This window comes from Centropristis striata, chromosome 16 (genome assembly GCF_030273125.1).
Source record: "Centropristis striata isolate RG_2023a ecotype Rhode Island chromosome 16, C.striata_1.0, whole genome shotgun sequence".
Taxonomy (NCBI): Eukaryota; Metazoa; Chordata; class Actinopteri; order Perciformes; family Serranidae; genus Centropristis; species Centropristis striata.
In genome coordinates, this window is record NC_081532.1 from 19,067,508 (window position 1) to 19,091,904 (window position 24,397).

Consider the following 24,397-nt stretch of genomic DNA (forward strand, 5'->3'; position numbering starts at 1 on the left):
TCAAAATTACTTTATTTATCCCCGAGGGGAAATTAAATGAGTCTGGTAGAATCTCTGTTAGAATGAGACAGCCTGATGGCTGTAGAAGCGAAGGATCTTTTATATCTCTCCGTCCTGCAACGGAGAGAGAGGAGCCGTCCACTGCTGTTTTTTTGGTCCATAAAGGTTTTGTGTAGTGGATGATCCGGGTATTTCAGGATGGCCTGGAACATCTTGCCAGTGCATCTCTCCACCACCTACTCCAGTGTGTCTAACCTGGCTCCAACCACAGAGCCAGTTTTGGCTGTACATCTGTTAGTTGCTTTATAGTAAATACAACATAGTGAAAGCACACAGTCCTGTCAGAGGATGGATATTTGTGGTTGAAAAGTTATTATAAATGTGATAGAATGTTACTGCTAGGCAATCAAATATTTTATTTTACTCTGTGTTTTTGCATTTAGTTTTGTAGCATGTTGGTTGTATCTCTCTCTTTTTTAACATTGCTTTTTTATATTATAGTGGCATGTATACATCATATTTGCATGTTTTCTGTTTGAGACTGATTCTAGAGTCTGTTGGGGCCGGAGGCAAAATTCCCAGCCAGCAGAGCCCCCCGGCAACATGAGTGAATAAATGCAGAAAGTCTACTAGCTGAAGTTATTTATGTGTCACCCCTAAAGGCTACACTAAAGAACAGCTATTATATTCACTCATTTACTGTTTTATGTTGTCATTGAATTATCCACTAACCACTGTCTTGCTTTCTCTTTCCCCTCTTTTTTCACTTTCAAATGTATAGCCTAACTTATATCTTAATTTTCCTTAATTGACTTTTAATTTGGGGCCCATTTAGGGAGGTTATTGAGTTAACGTATACTTAATTACCATATACCAGAATCCAAGAATAATAATATTTACTAATCTTTTACTTATGTGGACAATTTGTATTCAAGAAAGTATGTTTTCTTTTACACAAATGGGGAAAACGTGACTTTGATCAAATCTGTTCTTTCTTCAGATGACATTAATTACATAATACTATTTGAGAGGAAATAAATTAGCATATTGATATTTTGGTTGTTAAATATGTTGGTAGGAGTGAATAAAGTCTAACAGCCCTAAGTAGTTGTGTTCCTTGCCTGTTCACAAGTTGTATGTCTAACATTTAGTTTTTACACTGTCGGTAACTTAAGTCTTACTTATGTTGGGAAAGCAGTCTGGCTTCCTGTTATTATTTGTTACTGAACTGCATTTTATTTGGTTAGTAAACTAGTTGCTAAATTATTTCTAATTAACATGAAATACACAATAAAAAGAATCTGCAGTTACATTCCTGATTCACTATGAATGCTTAACTTTCTGCTCATGTCAGCTGTATCCCATTTTATATGCTATGCAAATGGGCTATTTATTCCAACTCGTTTCTGATTTGCTGCCTCAAGGCATATTGAAAAATTTGCTGATGGCCAATGTCGGCCCTATAACCATATCCATTTGCATGAGGGATAACAATATGAGTGTGTAAAACCATGAATGTATTTTATGAATGAACACTTCTGGCTTTGTGACTGTAGAAAGCATCAGTTGCAATCAGTAGGAAAATAACAGGGCTTTTTGTTTTGCAAATGCTACTTCACATCACACGATTAGTGACAATACGGTGGCGAAGACTTCCGTGCAACTTGGACGTGTCAAATTCAACATTCCAGTAGCTAAGCATTTCATCTGCTGCCTGATAAAGCAGAGACTGGATGAACTTGTTTTTTCGGTTTAAGGATAGTTAACTAGCAGAAGTGCTTTTGGCAGCTTGACCTTTTGAATCAGACCGCAGCTTGAAACAGTTTCACCTCTGATGATCCCAGGCATGCCTCGCTGCCTGAATACCAAGCAAGCTTCAAAAGATCATTTGATGAGTTACAAACACATTCCCCAAAGGAGACATTCAGTTGCCAAATATTGCTCAGGTGCACTGCTTCGCTGTATACAAAGCTATGACAAAAACGGCAGGGGGAGGGACAAAACACCAGGACTGAACAAGGGGGACAAAAAAAGAGGGGCATGTGGCATCCTGTGGCTCTGTACAATGAAAGGATCACCAGGGAAAGTGTATGTTCATCGAGGTGCAGCTGTTGCCAGGGTTTTAACAGTTGGGGGGACAGGTCCCTGGCCATTTCACACAACACTGGACTTCCTTTAGCGAGCATTGACAAGTGAGCAATGGTCAAAATGCAGCAAGCAGCGCCGCTTTGAAAGAGGTCAGTGTGTGAGGGCTCCAACAAGACCACTGAAAGATGGCAGGCCACTGGGTTGGTGAATGACTGAGACAGGCTGGTGAATGGTGCATCATTTGGGATCCCACAGGAATCTCCGGACTTTACAAATGAACAGTGAAAGGTCTCTTGGTTGGAGTAATGGATGTGGAGAGGAAGAATCAGATTCCCCTGCCGGTGTCTGGCTGCGGAGATTTTGGCTGGCCAGACCTGTCGGCTCCTAATGATGAAAAAGCTGGCAGGTGTGTGTGTGCAAATTGCACATGATGAGGTTCCCGTCTCTTGAAATGTCTCCGTCAGAGGAATTACACATCCCAGTAACCTAATTGAGGTAGCCACAAAGACAACACTGACAAAAAACAGTATTTACCACGCGAGTCATTACGTGTCAGAGGCTGCTCAGAGGTCCATTTATCTTGTGCTAGGCAGCACCTTGCACTGATATTTAGACTCCTGCTGCTTCCAATCAACTTAATCTTATTTCAGATTCTATGATTGCAAACAAAGCTGGTTATCCCACCATGTTTATTCCCATCTGCCAGATGGAATGAAGGAGAAGCTCGCTGTGAAGAAGCGCCACAGATTCACATTGATTCACACCCCTGACCCAGGGAAAAAAAGTATTTTCTTGAGTTCAAGCTCCTTCTTAAGGCTTGATCCTGTGAGCCTGGGGCACACTCTGTTTCGAGACCCGTCCTTTTAAAGGTGGTATGCATCCAACAGCCAGAGGTAAATACCAGTGGGACTGAAGTGCTTTCAGGAAGAGAGCAGGTGAATTCTTGATAAAAATGTGCTTCTTCAGGTTTTCTTTTTCAAAACAACATTGCCTCAAGGCACACTCTACTCATATTTCTTTTTGGGATGGAATGAGTCTGAGTCCATGTTTTACTTTAAATAATTACTTTTAGTTTTGCATTTATATTACCCTGATAAAACAGGATTTGTTTTATGTGGTTCCATTGATGTATTTCAGTGGCACATGAAGGCAAAAAAGTGTGACTTTGGTGCATAAAAAGACCCAGATCTTCTGTAGCACTTCTCCTAGTACAGCGATGAATTAATCATAGTCTGATAGTTAAACAATCAGTCATTTTTGCAGGGTTTTTTAACGTTTAAAAAATATCTCTCGGATGTCTCTTTCCTAATGTAAGTGTATGAAAAAAAGCATAATTTGGCCCGATGGTGTCATGTGATGAACCAGGTAATTGTAATTCCACCGTTATAATGTACCCCACAACCGTAAGTTCCAGATTGCTTCTAGGACAAGCTATTCTCAAAGGGGCTGTGTAATTCTTGGCCACATGCTCAAAAAAAAAAAAAAATTGTGGGCAGCAGATTGTGCAAATATTGCCTGGCTCACTAATTGCGGCAATGACAATGTTTAAGACTTTTCAGAATTAGACCCAATATAACTATTATGTAGACTGGTCTTACGAACGTTCCCTAATGATTCCGAGAAAGGTAATGCTTTGGAATTCATTGCTATTCTAAGTAGGTCCACTATCCACCTGGTTAGGGGAGATGGACGGTTGAAAGAACACAAAACTTTTAACCAAGAGACCACTGTTCATGTTCGGAAGAATAGTTTTTTAAGCCCAACAATGTTCTTTTTTTCCTTACCTTAAGGAAGTGTTTTGAAACCTAAACAGCATGTTTTAACAACAATTGCCATGTGTTAACAATATGTTGCAGTCACATGTTTGCAACATATTGACAACAGTTCTCGTCACAGGTCATGGTTCATAGGATATCATGCAAATCGTGCTGCGCAAGTTTTGTAAGAAATCATGCAAATCATACGCTGGTTCATGCAGGGCCGCTCTTAGCCTAGCCTGGCTCTCAGCTCGATTGCCCAATGCTTTCTCTCTGCTGTTGGTCTCTGTACGCTGCACTTAGCAAGTGTTTTCCACCAGGATGGAGCAGGACATTTCAGGGATTTAACCATTACAGTCTCTTAAACACAGAATCTATGTTGGTCTGTAGGTCTTAACTTTAGTTTAAGGTGTAAAGCTGTTAACAGTGTCGTTGTGTCTAATTCTTCATCCTCTCTGAGGGAAGACTGGACACTAGAGTGACCCACTATCACCTCTTTAAGAACAAATGGTATTACAAAAATGGACCAGCCGGGCCTGGCAGGTTAGCAAGCTGATTTCAGGAGATATCTCTGCAAAACAATGCATAGACATCTGACATAACGTCAAAACTAAAACTTATCATTTGATGTTTAAAAATCGGTCCAGGGGCGTTCCCGGTGGCACACCTGGTAGAGCGCGTACCACAGAGGCCCAGTCCTCGTAAGCGGGCGGCCCGGGTTCGAATCCGGCTCGGAGCCCTTTCCCGCATGTCTTCCCCTCTTTCTCCCCCTTTCACTCTCAATATCTCTCTCTCTCAATAAAGCTACAAAATGCCCCAAAAAATATCTTAAAAAATAAAAATAAAATAAAAATCGGTCCAAATCTTATACATCACACCTTTAAATTTGGTGAAAATAACAAAATAATACAGTACAAAGACCTCTTATATTTGGCTTTTACCACTTTAACAAGCACCGTTTAAAGATTTATGTTTTTATCTGTTGGCCCACACCCTGTGTTGCACTTCATAAATTATTTTTTATACCTGCTTTCTCATTGTATTTCATTTGATTTGACAGAGCAAGTAAAACCAGCTGTTTCCAAGGAGAAGTTGTCGGCTTACAGCAGTCACTACACAGACAAATAAAATTGAGTTCAGCTTAGGCAGTGGTGTTCAGATTTAACAAGGTGAATGCATTCTTGTTTTCCTCCACACCTTTCCCTGTAGTTATCAGGGGGAATTCATGTAATAAATTGTGCTATCAAAGGAGTTGCCATGCTTTCATCTTCGCTAAAACAGGCCCCTGGGGCCGCTGGGTGACGGAGGGTTAACACGAATACAGTGGGAGGTCTGCAAGTGTGCCTAGTGGGGGTGCATAATTGTGTTGAAGAGGGCAATAGGATACTGAGGAGATGATACAGCAGGGAGGGAGAGCCGGCTTATGTAAGGACCACGTGGGGATAAGAAGCAGCATGGTTCTTCCTAGAACCAGTGTGAATCTCTCCTGTTATCTTTGCTTTTACAGACTCCTTTTTTTATTGATGATTACTCTGGAAAAAAGCAGAAAAAAGCCACATTTTCATCAAAAGAAAGTCATTCAACACACCCTGTCAATCCATAATCCTCAAAGACTCACATTTTCTGCGTGTACAAAAATATTGCCTCTGGTGTATAGTTAATCAGAGATTTCACACATTTCACAAGATGCTTCTGCACACTTGACCCAAACAAATATAGAAATAATAGTAGCTTGGGTTGATGGAAACAGTGGTATATCTGTGATTCAAATGTAATCATCAACACAAAACACCTCAAATTGCACCGTGGATCTGTATTCTTCTTTGCTTTGTAGCAAGGTGGAGCCGACTGTCGGGTGTGTATTCGTGGCCGACATTAGATGGCCTTGAAGTCTCGCTCACCATCTGTCTGGGAGCATCACTCATGCGACAGTTTGGTTTTATTGGGCAATCAACATCAAAGAAACACAAAAGTGGGATGATATTTCTTCACTGTGAAATTTTAATGGTTCCCATGAACCTGTGCTGAAGGATGTCATGATAATGTAGCGTTTGGCTCTGGAAAGCTGCCGTAATTATTGGGAAATGACACCGAGGCAGAAAGTTCTTTGTTGTTAACGTCGGGGAAAGAGTCTGAAGGGAAGGTGAGGGTGTTCTCAGACTGGGAGTCTTGTTAAGTCACTGGAACACAGTCAAACACTCAAACTGGGTATCACACAGGAGCCAGGGAGTGAGAGGCTGGAATACACTCTATGTGCACCACCTCGCTTCTTCTTCTTCTGTGCTCCTCTTCCTTTCATGAGCCCTAACCCTTTCATGAGGCATGACATTCACTGACTTTTGGTTGCCAACATCAACAGATGTGGGCTATATTTTCAAAAAATATTGACTCATTTGTCTTAAAGCAACTACCGGGCACTTTCATTTTTGTTGATTCTATCGCCCCCTGTAGACAACAGCAGCTGTGTTTCCATGAGCATCACTGTCTCATGTCTTAAAGACTGACCAAAAAGGGTTGTGTGTGTGTACAGCAGGTTAAAATGTCCCATACGTACATTCAACAAGTTCTCCAACATAAACGACAGAAGAGGTCGTGTGTCAGTACCACAAATTACGGTGTGTAGGCAAGTATCAGCAGCTCGTGTTTCACGGCACATATGAATGTCTAGTAAGGCTAATGTTTACTGTTTAAAGACAGTTTAAACAGTAAATAAATGTACGTAAGTCCTGGAAATTAAGTAGTTACAAGGGTCACATGACTGCTACAAGTTACGTAAAAAACCTAAGTTACTTCACAGCTACACATCCACCACCCCATCCTCCATCCGAATGTGGGAATCCACCCTTCTATACTACACTTGGCTGTCAATCACTATTACGTCAGCAAAATGGCGATGGGCGCATTTCAGCGGAAGTTGAAATACAGAGACATAGCTCTTTTTTTGCTGCCTGTACACGCGACCTATATTGATGTTTTTGACGGGAGAACAGGCTGGTACATTTGTAGTTAGGGCGCCCTCCAGTGGCTGTTGTACAAAGAATGTCAAGGCAGAATGACAAGGTAGCTGGTTACTTAACATTTAGCTTAGTGCTCTTCCCCAACTCCACACTATCATGCAAATATGCTCACTTCGGGCAATAAAATTTTGCATGCATATTATACATAAGGGAACGCTTCTAAAAATAGTAGCCCTACCATTTGCAGGACATCATAAGGTTTACTGTTTCATTTAAATTATGCTACAAAACCACTTCTCTAGGTTTAGGGCAAAAAACTTACCGGTTAGGAGTTATAAAAGATAGTTTAAAAAGTAAATAAATGCATGTAAATGCTGGGAGTGTAGTAGTTACGAGGAAGACATGACATAAATATGTAAATACTGGCATACTTAGGTAAATATGTGATACACAAATTACATTGTTCACTTTTGTTTTCACCTGGCACATGAGTCTTGTTCTCCAGGGTGAAAGTCTTGGGTTTGTTTGACCCAGCAACGACCCCTCCCACCCTCCCTATGTGCAGCTTTTGTGCTTATACTCTGCTTCGGCGTCATTCATAATAACTATGGCCAATAGAGGGTCCCAATGATTCCAAGCGTAAACATGGGGATGGATTAGCATATCATATGCATGAAAAATTTGATTTTGGCATATGCATTGTGTTAGAATGTTTTTTTTTTATGATCCTGCACAGCATGCAACTGGGGAAATAGCACAAATGACCAAACACTTAGGTCACTTATGTCAGACCTCCAGTAAGATGTTGCTTCTGTGTTGACAGGCTGACCAAGAAAGGATACATTCCTGTAGTGCTTCGGGAACCTTCAGTGTACAAGAATAACTGGCACTGAGCCCCTACTATACAAGAGCCTTCTGCCCTGTATGCCTTATCCATTCTGCAGTTTGAGAGAACTGAATCCCAGCTTGTGTGCATTAAATGTGCATTAAACGCCACTTCTCTGGTTCTTTTCCTCCTTCATCAAACCACATCAAAAATGCATCATATCACGTAAATTAAAGGTCTAAAGTTGTGTTATTTTTAAACAGATTGAAGAGATTGGGCTGTTCAAAACAGTAGTCCACAAACCAATTGGCGATGTCCACTTCTTTTATACAGTCTAAGGCAGCCATCGTCAACTGGCGGCATTCGGCCCGCCAAAGTTTCCAGCCTGGCCCACAGAATAATTAATAGCCTAAATTCAGAAAATGTGAGGAGGAAAGAAATGTGTTATGGTATTTGGCATGTTTACCATGACGTTTCAGTGTTTAACTTTCATTGCTGAGTGAAGTGACTCTAGTTCACAATCATTATGGATTTCCCATGTTTACTAGGAGTATGTTGACACTGATATCGTTAGGGTTGCAAAATTCTGGGAATTTTCAAAGTTGGAAACTTTCCATGGGAATTAACGGGATTAAACGGGAATAAACAGGGTATTTACAAAATTGAAGGTTGGTCCTTAACAGGGAACTTAAATATAGTTTGGGGAAGCATAATCCTGACTAAAACAATCATATTGCATGAATGTACATGTGGGTTTGGGGCAAAGGAGTAATTCATTCATGTTTTGTTGTTCATTGAAAGAATTGATTGTTAATCATTAAACTTGATAAAGTTCTACTTACGAATAAATCTGTTGAAATGTCATGTTTTTTATCTTGAAATTATCCAAAAATTCCCCAGCTTAACTTCCCATGGAAAATTTCTGGAAATTTCCCAGGATTTTTCCACCCCTTCGCAACCCTGGATATAGGTAAATAAAAATAGCATGAATTTAGTAAGAAAGTGAAAATATCAAACAATGATAGGCTAACGAGGCATAAGTACATTATATTTTCTTTATTTTAAAGTTCGGCCCCCACAGTGTCTGCTTAGAAAAAGTCTGGCCCTTGGATGAATGTAGTTGATTACCCCTGGTCTGAAGTAGTAGTAGTATTCTAAAAGAGACCCTGAGATCCATCATTCATTCACTCATTCATTTGTTATTATAACAATGTCCATGTTGGCTGTGTGCCTCCGATGCATTGATATATACTGTATATGTACATCATTAAAAACTGCCAGCCCCATCATATAGCTCCCTCATTAGAGAAGCACAACCATCAAAGGTCCACAGCATGTCACCCTGTTGCATCACTCCATTCTTTGCTTCCTTCCATCTAGTTTCTCCCTGAAAACTAAATCTAGCTTCTTCTCGTCGTGCCCGTGCTCCATCACCAGCCTGAAAAATGTGCCTCGGCAACACAGCATGCAGCGTTCCAAACTAAATGCTGTTTCTTCTGCTCTCTGCTAGTCAAACCCTGCCATGTTCCATTATGTCAGAGAGGAGTTACAGAGTGCTCAGTGCTGATTGAGGCTAATTCTTGTAATGAAGCACTGATGAGCAGCTGGATATTTTTATGCACTATTAATTACCGAAGTGCTATTATGTATCAGGGCCTCGTCTCCGATTGCCAATTTCAAGTATCTCATTAAAAAAAGCTGCAATTGTGAAAGCCACAAACTGCAGAAAAGAATTTGGGGAGAAGGGGCTATGGATTGTTTATTCCACAGCAGTGTCCATACATCCGAGGAGACCAGTAGAAAATAATCTTCGCTGATTATGGCCATGTCAGTTTGCTTGTAGACAGAGCGCTGAGGTAAACAATTATATAAGTGTGTGGGAAGATGTTTCAGCAGCATATCACTGTGACATTGTAGAATTGCTAAACAGGTATTATTATCACACACCTGTTTTCTTTGCATAAACAAGTCGGTTCAACAGCAAAAAAGGTCACATCTGTATAGAACCAAGGTGGACATATGAGAGCATGGAAATAAACAAACACGCTGCCAATCCTTAAAACCGCAAAACCAAAAACTACAAGACTATCCACCCTAATATTCAATGCCAAATCTCTACAGTCTGCTGTATAATAAACAGCCTCTGCATCCTAAGGGCACGTTGAAACAGAAACCTCATACTTAAAAAAAATAATCATAAAGCAAGACATGTTTAAGCGCTCCAGACTTCTACGTTTATATCAATTACCATTTCTAATTAAACATGGATTCATCATCTAATGTTAAGGGAATTATTTATTGGAAATTAGACACTGGCAGTAATTGCATTCCTGTGTTTTTATCCCCAACACTGGTGGTAGTGAAAATAAAGCAATTTAAAGTGATACACCACAGAGAGACATTTTTTCAGGACTTTCAACTTCAGTGGAGACATGAAGGTGTTTTAGGTGAGTGTGACTGTGCATTACAGGCAATAAAGGCTAAAAAAGAAGCCTTACTGCGGGTTAATTCGGGCTTCAGAGAAAAAAGCTCATTAAAGTCACAAAGCCTCCGTGAGGACGAGTTGTCTGAACTTTGCTTTGATTTCCGTGAACACCAGCAGCTCTGAAACCGTGTTTCATAATCGCAAGTCCCCTTTCAGATTTTGTGCCTGTGAAATATTTAAACAGGATGTTCTCGGCGAGTTTATGCCCCAGTCACATTCTGCTCTTGCATGTTTGTACAGTGTGTCACTTTGTCTACATGGCTTAAGAGGCAAGAAGGGACTCCTGAGAGAAACATGCTTTCTGATGTCTGGTGGCATCATTTTCTGCGCAAGTGCTCCCATTCTTCTTCTTCTTTTTTGTTAACTGAAGCAGAAATATCATACTTGATGAAAACTGTCCAAAGTATTTCTAGAGCAACTGGGACATTGTTTCTGAGGAAACAAGTTACTATTTCACTTTGATCACCACAAACCAAATCCCATTTACCTCCATGACTACATTCTACTCACTGTTGCCTGCAAGTCCTGCACCTCTATGGAATCAGCACGTCAGTGGGAACAATTCGAAAATGTAAATTATTCTTGTACATTATACGGCAATAATGACATAAATCGCAAAAATAAAACGCAAGAATTTTATAAAAAAATTTTAAAAAATTGGAATTTATTTATAAAACACTTTTGCAAGGGCTCAAAGGTGTCATGAATGTTGGTGGGAAAAAATGGGTCTGCACATGCGATAGATATTGAACTATTTCCATTTTTCAGTACAACCTCTTGAGTCCTCTCCCCTCTGCTCTGTGTAAACAGCCTGCAGTTCTGTTTGATTTGTCATGTGACCGTTCGTCTCAGTAGAAACAATCGTGACTTCACAGTGTCGCTGACAAGTGCAGAATTTCATGTTTTTAAACAGAATCTAGTTATTCCGAACGTTTTGGTTTATTTTTGTTATAATAAAATAAGACAAAAAAAATGAAGTGATTTTGAGAGAAATATCACAATTTTAAGCAAAGTCTTGCCTAGTTTTCTAAGGGAAACTTTCCTAATCAATGATATGTTCAAGGACTCTCAGGAAGTTCAATTTCACCAAAAATACCTATTTTTACAGCTAAAAATGAAATAAAAATTGCACTGAAAATAAGAAAATAAATTTACTCTACGACTCCACATCCATTCTAACACACCAATCTTTGCTTTCAATGAATGTTACCAATTATCTATTCTCTTTCTGTTTCAGACTGTGTTGTTCCATTTACACACTAACTGGGGCATTTCAACACCACGCTGAAAGAAGAACTACTTCACGCTGAAAGAATAATTAGTTGACACTTATCACTTTGATCCATTTGTACAGATGCAATCTGGCGCAGGAATGACTGACGCCCTCGTATGAGGGTGGCTGGCTTCTATCTTGCTCGCATCTACTATAATAACCTCAGATGCTGGAATATCAGATTAGATCGCTCTTTGATCCCTTCACTTTGTTCAAAGTCAGTTGGAGGGAAACTGAGCTACTGTGCACAGATTTGAAGAATTATAGAATTAGTTTAATCAAGGATGAAAAAACAAACTCAGCACTGCTGGAGAAGAGTTGCATCTGTTCAAAAAACAAGACTTTTATATCAATGCCACCTGTCAAGAGTCCTTTTCAGGAAAAGAAATACAGAATAATATTTGTAACCTTGCCATTGTCTTGCATGTCTATGATGGATAGAACCAACCATCTTGCAGTATATTTAACGCTGTAAACATATTTATAGCTGAGAGCATTAGACAGTTAAATCAATCAAAATAGATAAACCCACACTGGTTTGTATTTTCTTTTTTCATAGGAGGTTAAGCAGGATAAAAATAGTGGCAACACTGCTTCTTTAAACTTTGTCTTGATTGCAAGTCCTCACTCTTCAGTTTCCACTCTGAATAAGTGGACATGGCAGTCTCACCCTCTTCATATTACTTATTTTGTTCTTTGTAATGATACCTGAGACATCTTCATTTTAAGGATGAATCAGATTTTATGAAGTGGGTTTGTATTCATTCCAATATTTCTTAATGAATTAATCAAGTTTGCTGAATGTTTATACAAAACATAACATTTCAGAAATCATTTTCTTTCCTATTAAGCCCAGTGAATATAAGCTATTGGTGAAGGTGCCACAAACTGAGTTTAATAGCAGTAATGTAATAATAAATGTTAATTAAATGCTAATATTAATGGTAAATGCTAATTTGTTTTATAATTTCCATCTCAGCATCAGAGTACAGTGGTCATCATAATCCTTTTGTGTCATTCGTCTTCCACCTTTCTTCTCTACCTCCTCAGGGTTAAAGGGATGACTCAGATTCATTCCAGGCGGGTTGTATGAGGTACTTATCAATAATCAGTGTTTTACCTGCAGTAGATGGCTGCCAGCATGCCCTTCGGTTTGGAGAAACAGGCAGGAATGACATAAGGGAAGCTAAGCTAAACTAAGCACAGCTGTGCACATGGCAGCAGCTAAATGTATTTTAGCCACCTAAAAAAAAATTAAGAGGAGTTCAAGAATATATTTCTTTAGAATACTTTTACCCCTTACAATGCCGTCAGACAGCCCATTTTAAGTTCACATGGGGGGAGCTGAATCCATTATCAATGCTCACTTCAAACAGTTCAACTCTTTTGACAAAAACAAAAATGTTACGTAACTGTTGTGGCTCACGTCACCCTCGTAACTACTTCACTGACGGCATTTACATAAATGTATGTACTTTTTAAACTCTTTTTTAACGCATTCCGGGATGTTTTTTGCCCTAAACCTAGGTCATTGGTTTGGCAGCCTAAATTCACAGAAACTGCAGCCTTTTTTACAACTGCCAACCGTACGTATATGTATAATGACACATGCTATTTTTAATATGCTCCGCTGTAAAATATTCTAAATTGAGTGTACGACTAATTATGATGATCACTGTACTCTGATGCCTAAAATAAAAATCCTTCCTAATAAATTAAAAACATTCACCAATTCTGTTATTAAACTAAATTACCATGCTTAATCAAAGAGTGAAAACAGTAAAAATATTATTTTATTTTGTCTAAATTTTCAGCAAACCTAAATTTGATTGATTAAAAAATTATGGGATTTAATTAAAAAGTTAAAATCTGTTTGTTGTTCACTCTGCAGTGCCCTATTTGATAAAGTGAACTACTGGCGTGATATGGCTGCATGACACATTTGACATATTAGCCAGAACAAGAATTTGAAGCAAGCTTGCTGAGATCTGTGTGTAGATCCAGCTGATGCCCAGCCCACACACACACACACACACAGTCTCCACAGCTAAGTCATAAACTCCTAATGCAATTTACCAGTTCATCATGTGGGCTCTGTTTCTTTCATCATCTTGGCAAGGACGGAGCACGTACCTCACACCCACATCAGGACCCCCACCACTCAGCAGCAGAGGTGCAGCACCTCACAGAGCAACAACAGCTACGTGAGTTCAACACATCGTCTAGCAAGTTGAAGCTGCACCATCAGCAGACTCGACATGCTTTCTTCTGCACATGAATCTAAAAGACCCGTAATGTCTGGACCACACGATATGGCGGAGGGTCACACATTACAAGATCTTTCACAAGGAGAAACCCCTGAAGAGTAAGTTGTGTCTCCAAATTATATTTTTTCATGACCAACATATTATCAAGAATTCAATTTTGTAAACCTGGTCGCACAGTTGCTCTTTTAAACGTGGGGCAGTTTCTGATTCAGACATGACATCAACACTGTTTTACAAATCTGCTTGGTTAGGTTTGGGTTTGGGTTAAAATAACTACTTCCATATGTAAGTACCGGACACAGTTGCAGCAGAAGGGAACAAATTCGTCATCTATCAACAGATGGAAGTTTATTTACAAGTTGACTTCAAGTTTTAAACAGGACACAGACACCTAATCAAATTCAAGGTAAGATAAGTAATCCACTGTTCTTTTTTGTTTATTGGTTATTAAAAAATATTAATTAAAAAAAAAAAAAAAATTAGCAGCGCCTCCTTGCTCACAGTTGTAATGAGCAAGTCTTCCAGGAGTCAGATTACCTTGTATAAAGAGCGAGAAAATCCTTATAGGGAGAAGGATGGGGGGATTTTATGGGTCAAACAAACGCATGACTTCCGCCCAGGAGACCACTGTTCTGTGAAACCAAAGGCTAAAAATGATTTTGTTCAGAAATATACAATGTTAACCACATGTTCGAGGCATAAGGCCATAAGGCCCAGTGTGTTAATAAGTGACACCAAGGAGTTTGGGCTGAGAATGGGTTGCAGTGAAGCACTTGACTTGTGAATGCTTATAATTGTGTGTGTATATCGTTATCACTTCCTTGTGCATGCTTTACCATGCTGGCACTCACTCAAAAATGGACAGTTTCCACTTTGATTGTATGGAAATTCACAGCCAGTTTGCAAGCAATTATTAAGCTTAACTCTCATGTACATGGATTTTTTTGGATGTTATGAGAGTCTAAAAGCGGAAATCATTATATGCACATGTGCTTTTGCAGCTGCCGGAGAGGAGCGGGCAGCCCGGATGCCAGAGGCCATGTAGTGGAGGAGCAATTGAGTGCTTGGAGATAATGAACATATGTATGAGTGCAGCTCAAGTGGCAACTACTTGTGGGGAAGTAACCCTCAGGAAGAGGGGGCCATAACGACCATCTGTTTCTCTTCCAGATATGAGCTGGTGTGAGAATATCACTGGAAATATCCCTAAAACTGTGAGCAGTGACAGCTGTGCATTTAGTTTGGTCATGGGAGATCAACAACAAGTCGTGCAAATTTACCCAAAAATATTAACCTCTTTGAGCAGAAGGTTTGCATAAAAATAACATATTCACCGACATTTTCTTTGCTCGAGATTGTGGAAAACCAACAGGCTGGGGAGCATAATTAATGGCAAAGCTATTTATTTTGACAATGTGGCAACATTATTTGTGCAGCAGGTCTAGGGAAAGTAAAAAAGGAACATCAGAAAAGTTTAGATTTGTTTTCAACTAACTTTAAATGACTAAAACTCTAGGTTTCTACTGTTAACTGTGGGAGAAGTTGCAAGTTTAACCTTGTACCTTTAATTGCTTTGCTGATTAAAGGTACAGTTGGTCACTTTTTTACGGTTGCTATATCCTGACAATATTAGACAGATAATCTGTGAAAAAAATCATGTTCTCCTGCTCCTCATGTCGTAAAAGACAACCAATCAGGAGTTTATAATACAGCTGTCACTCATGGCAATGACTGCTCGCAAAATTTGATCAAACTGTCAAACTTGCCAACACTAATCAAATAAGAATCAACACACTGTTGTTGCTTCACCTCAGATGTTTTAGTGTATACTGGTTAGGTATAAGAGTTCTCCTATTTCACAGCCTAACGCTACACTAAAATATGTTTTTCTGAAACATATACTACACCAATCCAATGGCAACCCACTGGAATGTTTCTGGAATGGCAAAGCATCACTGCATATAGTCATATAACACCACCTATTGCAAAAATAAGTCTGTTTCTATGAAAGGCTTTTCATAGACAGTCCGGCTTTTCAATGCCTCATTTGTCCTCCTTTTGAGAAAATAACAAAAAAGGTCAGTCTTTGGACGTGTTAGCTTGTTAGTTTAATACTCATTGGCTAAAAATGTGTGTCAAAAAGAGCTGTGTCAAAATAAGTAATTTCATCAACACATGGCTCATTTGAATATTCAAATGAGCCATGTGTTGATTTGCCACAACAGGCTGCCAATCAAGCTCTCAGCGACTGAAAGTCTGAAAATGCCAAAGTGAAAGACCTCCTTTAACCCGGATTGGGCAAGAGAACACAGGTTTGTTACAAAAAGTAAGAGGGAGTCTCATTTTTTTTGTATGCAAAATGTCCTCCTTTTTGATGTGAAGGAAATGGCCACCCTACCGGGCGGTCAGAGGTCCAAGTACGCTGATACACTGTTGCATATGCCGTTGGTTAGCCACGGGCTAACGAACATTAGCTAACAGTTAAAGTTGTTTGAATCACACTGTTTTGAATAACTTCCTGTTGCTAAATGCATGCCGCTTTCAAAATAAGAGCGCAGTGTGTTAACAGAATTCTGTGTGACCACAGAATTTACAAAAAGATTGTCAAAATAAAATGCCTTAAATAACATATACAAGAACCGTTATTGTCCTTTAAAATAATTCTTAAAATATGCAATGATTAAGATCAGTGTATATGATGAAATAGTGCCCCCAGACCCTCCTAGCCAGCTATTTAACTAGCTGGCAACTACATGTCCTAGTGGAAAGCAAGTTGACAGCAATTGAAAATGACACAGTATAGGATAACAAAGATTTTACAATACTGTATCACCTGACTGTGAAAAATGTTAGTGAGGTGTTTACTCTCCTTTAGCTCTCAAAGTGCACCAGATTGATACATTTCCTGCTTGACAGTTTCAACTGAGACTCCCAATCTACCTCAGAAGTGTCATTACTAGTCCTTAAATTAAATTCATTATGGATATGGACTTAAAATCATTGTTTTATTGTTTTTTATTGTTTTATTTTATGGCCATGGTGGCTTTGGGCCTTTGTGGCCTCAAAAAATTGACAACACAAAAGGCCATGTGGCCTTGCCCCTGAAATGACGATATTCCAGGCCTGGTTTAAACAGTACTACGCAACCTATATTGACTTTTTTTGCGGGAGACCAGCCTGAATAAAATACACTTTAAGGAGTTGGCTGTTCATTTAGAAAAATGATTGTCCCTTGCTGACCAAGCTCAATAGCTAGCACTAGCTGATGAAGTAGCATTATTTTTCCTCCTATTCCGTCCTGCACTGGTTGCAAAAAAACAACCAGTGTCCACAAACCAATGCATGATATCAGCATGACTACATCCAAGAATGAAACAGAACAAAACGAGATACCTAATGATCTAATGGAAATGTACTTTGATGTGTGACTAGTTAAGAAAAATGATTATATAGAATTTTTATTTTATTTTAATAAGGAATCATAAGCATTGCAGACGTTTATGAGCTCATACAATCAATATAAATCAACACCAAAACAAAATGCACCATTATTATAGTTAGATTGGCTGGATGACCTGATTGTCCTGCAAAGCCTTTTTCTCTTGGGACCCGAGTCCCTGAAAAAACAGGTTTTCAAGGTTTTAGGAAAGCGACCTTTCATCTCCCCTAGAGCAGCCCTTTGAGGCACCTCAATAACCAAAGTGCCATTCTAGCAGATGGTAATGCTGAGTGGAGGATGGCCTGATTGGAGGTGATTATACATCTGGAAAGGTCCAACAAACCTGGGAATCAGTCTCCCTGCGGGCAGCTGCAGAAAGAGCCTTTTTCTGAACCGCTAAACAAAAACCATGATGAACCTGAACCCACCCCTCCCTGCTGTCCTCTGAACTGTAATAGCCTGTGCAGTTATTGGCACCAAACCGCCCATCCTGAAGCAGCGTAACCAATTTTAGAGGTGCCAAGGGAGAGGACAACGAGAGGAGTGAAAGTTCCTTTTTCATGCACCCCCTCACTGTATGTAAAATGTGGTCTTTCAGGCTAAAGGTGGCTCACTGGTGTTGCGGCTGTTGCACAGGACATCTGTTCTCTGGCTGTCTGCCAGTACCAGTGTGTTTCACAGATTGGTGCCTGTGGGAATAAATGCTGGTTTTCACTGCTGTGCTTCAATGCATACAGATTTATGTCAGCTGATTATCCATGCTGTGTATATGTATGAATGGTGAATAGATTTCCGTCCTAAGTGAATAAATAAACAATTATACTGACCTCAATTAAATATATCTTAATTAATCATTCTTCTACTAACCGATTCAAAGTGACAGGTCACAACACAATTAAAAATAAATGTTTTTCTTCTTTCTTGTAGTTCTGTTTAATCGAAATGAATTGTGTTGAGATTTACAGAGACTTGGAGATATCAGCTGCAGATAATCCACATGCCTTGTGTGAGCAGTTTTATGTTACTATTTTCTTTCTAGTTTGTAGCAGATCTGACTCACGTGGCCAGTACACAAACTAATTTGCATTTTTGTGAAAGGCCTGTGTTCTCTGTGTGAGAAATTCCTTCCAATTAGACTGTATTTCTCTTCAGTAAAGGTTCTGAGTACTTCTTTAAACCACTGGTCACTTTTCTTCCTGACCTTGAAATTAGTCAGCTAATTAACTAAGAACACAGAGAGATATAGTCGTATATCTTCACCTATCTTCACCAGATACTCAGCGAAGCATGGTGACTGAATAAACTATTCAGTCACCTGCTTCACTAAGCATCAGCTCACAGTTCACTCGATCAAAAACAATTTTCATCCAAATTGGGCTGAGATCACATCATTCTCCCACAAAAGCACAACCAAAACATAATTTTTCAGTACAATGTGCCAAATGGGGGCATGAAAAAGAAGAATAGCTTCAGGCAAAATTGTTTGTTTGCATTCATTTGTGGCATCAAAGAAAACTAAACAGCAAAAACAGAAAATACCATTAGGTCAACTTTTATGCACTGAAAAGAGAGTCCAATTAACATCTGAGAAGCATTCCTTCTCTTATCATCACAAAGCAAACACATTTAAAATGTCCGAGTGGCTCAGAGATTGGGTCATACTGCCTTCCTGACCAGGTCAAACCTATTGAGACACTTACTTAGAGGTCTGGTTTAAATTGGCTGTAATATACACATTTAGCCTCAGATTTTAAATCGTCTGGGACACTTAAACTGAACCTGAAGCTGCATCAAAAAGACAGAGATACTTTACCCTCTGAAAGAAAGTGAGCATCTCCTCATAGACGTATGTCAATTTTTTTGTATTCAGATAGGCTGAGGGGAGGGTTGCAGTCAGGGAGGTCGTAAAAGCTACTTAAATGGACGTTAAAATAAATACATGTGGTGATCGATCATTTTATCAGTGGCACCCAAACTCTGGAATTCTCTGCCTTCACCCCTATTTTCTGCTGTTTCTGTGAGCTTTTCACCTAAAGACCTACCTTTTCAGACAGCCCAAACGGATGACCAGCCTGCATTGTACAAATTATTTTGTAATTTTAATTGTAGTCAAGTCAAGTCAAGTCAAAGTTTATTTATAGAGCACATTTAAAAACAACCTCAGTTGACCAAAGTGCTGTACAGTTATTCAAATAGAATAAATCATACACAAATAGGTATAAATAAGACAATAAAAACAATGAAAACAATAAAATACTAAAAACAGTAAAAAAAACAATAAAATAAAATAGAATAAAATAGTAATATAAACTCAATCCAGAACAGTGTTAGAGATAAAAAGACAAATAAAAGGGTAAAAAAATTGTATATTGTGTATTCACTGTATTATGTTCTCCTTTTTTGATAAAGCACTTTGCGACTTTATCTGTGAAAATTGCTCTATAAACAAACTTTACTAAATTACTTACATTATTAGTGGTTATCAGCCTCATAGGTATGGGTTGGAAGGAGTCTGCTCCACCTACTAGTAGGTTCAGAAGGTCGTTGTTAAGATGCATTTCTTAGGATAGTGACAGGCTGACCACACATGAACACATACAGTATATAACATCTGTGTTGACAACTTTTAGCATGTAAGCACAAAGTTAAGCAACCTGAAATGTACCAGAATAACTGGTCTATAAGATGTTTCAGTCTCTGTAACCTTTTCATTCATTCTGAAATGCCAGAACTGAATCTGACGTTGAGTGGATTAAATGCATTGAACAACAACCTCTCCACTTGTTCTCCTCCTTCATCAACCCACAACAAATATGCATACTATCAGTCATTGTCAGTCTATTAAATGGGCTGCTATATTAACCTTTATCGTTGACATCTAGTGGCCGTATTAATAACTAATAGGGATTTACATCCAGGGTGGATGGAATTGTCATCATATATAGCACTTGCATGCCATTTATATCAAGTGTATGTTAAGTTAAGTTAGATATTTATTCCAATTTTTTTTTCTTAACCTATGTAGTTTCTTTTTCTGAATCCCCGGGCGCCTAAAGCTACTGAAACTGTGATATGTAATTTAATGGTGCGATAACAACCTTCTGCACCTATAGTAGGTGGAGCGGACGCCTTCTAATCCTTTATGTATGAGACACTTGAAACCGGTGGGAAAACTCACCTTTTCAATGTTTTTGAACATACATTTGAGTGCCTACCACCCTGTAAAAACAGCTGTACAACTGTAAAAATGAGAAAACAATGAGATTTCTGCCACAAAGAAGGCGTAACTCCCAAAAGCACTCACTAATCAGAGCAGACTGGGAGGGGAGCTTCTAGCCACTTTAAAAACAGGGTAAATATAGGTATAGTCAGACAGGCAGCAATTACTGTGTTTATAAAAGTAGGTAAACATGTAATAGAAACTCTTAATAGAGAAAATGAGCAATATACATCCCATTTAACACTCTTTAATCTATGCTTTTGTAGTTTTGACAGTTTTATCTGACCTGCATGATGACACGCAGGGGCTACAAAAAGACTTGATATATAACTGCAACACTTTATTGAGCTCTATACACTTCAGTTTGACACTTGACTAATGGCTGCCTGGTCAGATGCCTAGAAGCTACAAATAAACTATTCAATATTTCTAAAGCAAAATGCTTTTAAAAATGCTGGATATTTAGTCAGTGTCAAAAAGATGTCACCATGTTAAATTTGCATACTATGCAAGAATATTGACTAAAGTCTCTCATGTCTCCAGTCCGCAGGCTACAGGGCAATTTGTCAGGTATGGCCTTTGAATGAAATAGTATCCTCTATTGCACTGAGGCTGCTTAACAATTAACCAATAAAAGTAATTTATTTTCTCATTAAATAAATATATATTTTTAGCTTTGCTCAAGGCGTTGCTTTGGGGATGGCAATGTCTGTCAGTTGGTTCACCTCTGTAGTCCAGGCAACACTATTGGATGGATTGTCTTGAAATTTTGTACAGACATTCATGTTCCCAACAGGATGAATCTGAATGACTTCCCCTGGTTTTGCCTCCAGTGCCACAATGAGGTTTATATTTGTGGTTTGAAGTAAAATGTTGTACTGTTGGTTGAATTCTTTGTCAGCTTTGGTGAATCCCTGAGTTACCATCAAGTTCCATCATGTGAAAATGTCAAAAAAATACTTTGGGTTATGTATCAAACATTCTTTACAATGAGGCGGCGGCCTTTTACCCAGAAGAACAGGGTTTATGTCCCGTGTGAAAACAAAAGTAAATTACTTTTTTCATAGCTTCCATGTTTTACATAACTTCTGTGGCTTACGACACCCTCCTAAATACTTCACTTCTGGCATTACGTACATTTATTTACTGTTTAAACTGTCTTTTAACTATCTTTTTTTAGACTAAACTCAAAGAAACTGCAGTCTTTTTTACAACTGCAAACGGTACATGTCAAAATGAGCATTTTGTGGCTAACAGCACCGCAGATCCTTCTAAAAAATAGCACGTCATTATACATAAACACTCATATGTGTTGTTAACGGGCTATGCTGTTGTTTAAGTTTAAAATCTTGTTGGGAATAACTGACCACAATGAAAATATTCGGTAAAACAATTCCTACTGGAAGTGACCTAAATTTGCGACAGATACAACACTTGAGATAGATTTTCCAAGACAGATGACCATCTACCAGGATCCTGTTGACCCCAAACAGCGTCTGACAGTCTGAGGTCATTTATTGTTTAGCTTAAGCTACTCTAAGCTATTTTATTAAGGGTTTTTTTTTTTTGGTAATGACTTTGAGTTTCTTCTGGGTAACAGTGTACATATCTAGGGCTTTTATTCGAAAAGTAAGAACAAATGGACTGAGTCCGTTAAGTGCTGCCTTTGCCAAGGTTGAAAGGAGTAATGAAGTTGGCTGTCATGGCTCGGACTACAGAGCGTCCACGTGTTTTGATCCACATGCATTAAGGCGCAACTCACCCTCGTCTACACTATAATGTACATTTTGAGTATGTCTGCACCGCAACTGGTGATTGGTCGATGCCTTTATTTGCAGCGAAAAGCTTAGTAATATTAAGTAATATGTACTCATTACCAAAAAAAATCTGAAAAATATACAGTGCTTAATAAATGTATTAGACCACTAGTTTATGCCACAGATGTCCTAAATTAACCACATTAGCAATGGTTAATACAGCAGTATGCAGAAGTTCTTTAACCAAAATTATTTTTTAAATTCTAAAATAAATTATTATTCTTCTCCATGAATTTTCAAATTTACTGCTTAAAAAACCCCTGTAAAAATAGTAAAGCACATTGTTGTTTCTTGATTGAGATGTCAAATTATAGTTATTTTCCTGCATTCCTGAACAGAAAAACGAGTTTTAGCTGTTGATTGATTCTGACTTCTCAGAGTGAATTCAATTTGTTATTTGCCAAATAAATAACAATAACATTTTATTCTTAAACAAGCTTTTGATAGTTTTCTAAAATATTTATGTTTGCTCGTTTTTATGACAGGTGAATTAAATTAAATTTGTTAAGCACTGTATATGTTCCAATTAAGTGCACGGGAAACACAAATGCATCTGGTGTGTAAAAGCTTTAATCATGCTGTGTAAGAAATTACCTGATTTTATCAGAGGGCACAAAGTACAGAAAAAAATGGCTTTTAATCAAACTGGATTTTTAAAAAATGTATTTACAAAGCAGTTAAAAAATACCAGCATTCTCACAAAAAGGATCAAATATGTAACAAGCAAAAACATGTTGCACTTTTTCTTATCAAAATTGAGATACATTCTTTGACAGCAGAGTCAAAAAAGAGGAAATACGCATCGTTTGTGAATGAACAAGACACTGAGTTAGAAAAGAGGCAGAAAGCACCAAGTGTGCGAAAGTGAAACTGTCTGCGTAGGCATGTATACTGTTTTTATTGTAGTTTTTATTCCAAACGAATCTACACCAGGTGATTTCACTGATTAGTACTCTCAGCTTTCCATGACACATGGCTGCCTATCTCCTGCCTGTATTGATTTTTACAGAGTGTAATAAATGTTGTCTGACTTAGCCAAACTCCAGGTCACTACATTAAGCTATAAAATCCTAACAACTATCCTGCTGTGGTATGGGAAAACACATAAAAAGACAGTGAAGATCTCCAATGAAATCATTCTACATATTAAATCGGGAATAAAAACTTCATGGTTACTGGTCAGAGCTCTTGGTCCTGGTGTTTTATGGTTACATAGGACCCCTTAAAAGATGGGCAACCACTGTCACACTACATTCTCTACCATTGTTCATAGGTTTGTATCCTCTTTCCACCTTGTACTTTAAAATAATTTTGACTTTTATACTACACTGTCAGAAATAATGTGCTGAATGTGTACCGTTAATGGTACAAGAGCTTGTCACAGGTACAGCTTGAACCTTGGGGGACAGAAAAAGGCTCCTACTGTTACGTAAGTCTTATAGGACTACAGTGTTAGAAGACGCTTTTATCCAAAGAGACATACATCTGAGAGTTCATAACAGAAGCAAAGATCTAGTCAGAAAACATGAGAAAGTGCCATGGGGTTCCATTTGAGTCCAATGGGACGTAGTTGCCATCAGGCAGTAGACAAAAAAAAGAAAAAGCAAACAGTGCATACAAGGTGTGAATGTGTTGAGTAAACAGATGGGTCTTTGTGTCTTCTTAAAGACTGAAAGGGACTCAGTAGATCAGATGAAGTCTGGCAACTCATTCCACCACCGGGGAACTACAAAGAAGGGTCTAGAGTGACATAGTGCCCTGTATCAGTGATGGTGCCAGATGCCTTTCATTGGAAGAATTAAGTAATGAGTTAGACGGGAGTTGAGAAAAGTCAGGGTTTTGAATTTGATGCGGGCAGAAACTGGATATGAGCAGCAGGGTGACATGTGCTCTTTTGGGCTGGTTAAAGACCAGACGCACTGCTGCATTCTGGATCATCTGCAGAGGCTTGAAAGTGCACGCAGGGAGACCTGTCACACATTATAGGACCTCAAGATATGTAAAATTTTAGCCCTCAAAATATGCATTGTTAGTTGAGGTCCAATAATTAGCCCTTAGGGGTACATTGATGTAGACTGTACCTTGAGGGACAGAAATCAACTCCTATTCCTCATAAGGATAATTCTTGGAAATCAAGATATGTATCTTTATAAAGGTTGAAAATGGTACATATATGTTCCTACACCAAGGTCAACAGCTGTACCTTAGAGGGCACTACCCCCAGTGAATGTAACCCTTAAGTTACAAATAGCACATAGTATATTCTGA

General features: G+C 38.7%; 1 protein-coding gene across 1 annotated transcript in view; it reads right to left on the bottom strand.

Moving 5' to 3' along the window:
* Window positions 1-24,397, bottom strand: part of alk (ALK receptor tyrosine kinase) — a 507,772-nt gene that overhangs the window by 162,395 nt on the left and 320,980 nt on the right. The window lies entirely within an intron of this gene.